A 1,682-nucleotide genomic window follows, 5' to 3' on the forward strand; every position below is an offset into this window, starting at 1 on the left:
ACCTGGCGGTCAGCGTGCGGGGGCTGGCGGCGGCCGAGCGCGGCGGAGGCCCCCACCTCCCGGGAGCTGACCCGCCCCGGGCCCAGAAGCCACCTCGCCGGGAAACGCTCCACCGAAGAAGCTGGGCCCCAGGGCCCCGAGACACAGGGACCCTCCCGTGCCCCCCACCCGTGACCTTGGACAAGTCACCGCACCCCCCGCCGGCGCCTTCTGGAGCAGTCACCTCTGCGCTGGGTGGGCCACCTCCCCACCCTGCGACTGCTGCGGAGCCCGCTGCAGGGCCACAGGCGGCTCAGGCTGGGCCTCGGGTCCAGCCCCGCTGACCCCAGCTCCCGGGGGAGGGGCAGGGCTCTGCAGAGCTCCTACTGCCTGGGCCCTGCCCAGCACTGGCGGGAGCCGAGGGTGCAGCCCCTGCTGTGTGGGGCCCAGAGGTGCTGGTGGGTTGGGTGGGTGAAGGCCTGGTCATCTGCTGCCCAGGTGGCCCTGCACCAGGAGCCTGGTGGGGCTGGGCGGCCCCAGGTCGCGTGCACGGTGGGGAAGTCAGGCCCTATTCCCGGAGCGCCCTGGTCAGCAGTGCGGGCGAGGCCTGAGGCTAGAAGGGTCTGGCTGGACGGTGGGAGGTGGGGGTAGCCCACAGGCTGTCTCCTGTGGTCACTGTGCGGCATCAGCCCTCACAGTCCGCCCAGAGGCCCGGCCGCTGCGGCCTGGGTGCTGCTCTGCCCGTGGGGTCTCCCCGAGCTGCAGAGCACCCCCACCCCGCTGCTGCCTGCTTTTCCTCCTAAACAAACCTGACAGAAACAGACGTGGCGGCCAGGATGGGCCAGCTGGCCACACTCTGCACAGGGGCCTCTGTGGCCAGGCGCCTCCCGCCTGCCCCTGCCCCACCCTGGGTCTCTCTGCGGTGGCCCCTGGGGCAGCGAGCCCCTCCTCGGTCCCAAGCTGCATGGGGACCCCCGGCCTGGGCCCCCGTCAACAGGGACAGGACAGGGCGTGTGGCCACGAAGCCCCGGGCTCCTGCTCTCTGACAGCCCGGCCCGGGCCCTGTGGCTCTGTGCAAGCGCCAGTCTAGCGGGTGCGGGACACCCCGGCTACCTTGGGCCTCGGTGACCACTCTGGAGGCCTGGGGTGGCCAGAGCGGGGCAGGAGGGAGCTGGCACCCCATCCGCCCGGAGCCGGGAAACAGGGCCGCGGTGTCCGGCTCCAGTCTCACTCTTCACCTGCCAGGCGACATCTTGTGTGCCCTTACCAGGGCCCCGGGCCCAGGTGGGCAAGAGCCCTTGAGGCCACTCAGCTCCCTGGCACGCCCCCCGCGGTCTCCCCTGCCTCAGCCCCAGCCCCACAGGGTGTGTCCTGGCCATGGTGGTCCTCCATGGGGCCGAGCCCACCCCTGGGCCACGCTCCACGGGGGAGACTTGTGAAGGCAGATGTCACATGGCAAACTGGCGCTGCCCACCCCTCCACTCCCAGTGACCTCTAACTGCCGAGAGGCCCGCGGGGTCTCAGGGCCATGCTCTGCACCCCCAGGGCCGGCTCCCGGGCCTCAGGGTCAAGTACGTGCTCCTGGTCTGGCTGGGCGTCCTGGCGGGCAGCTGGGCGGCCTACGTGCGGTACTCGTCCTACGCGGAGCTCTGCCGCGGCCACGTCTGCAGGGTGCTCATCGTGAGTGTGCGGGGCTGGCGGGG

This window comes from Condylura cristata, unplaced genomic scaffold, assembly GCF_000260355.1.
Source record: "Condylura cristata isolate star-nosed mole 26May11 unplaced genomic scaffold, ConCri1.0 scaffold00006, whole genome shotgun sequence".
NCBI classification, from domain to species: Eukaryota; Metazoa; Chordata; class Mammalia; order Eulipotyphla; family Talpidae; genus Condylura; species Condylura cristata.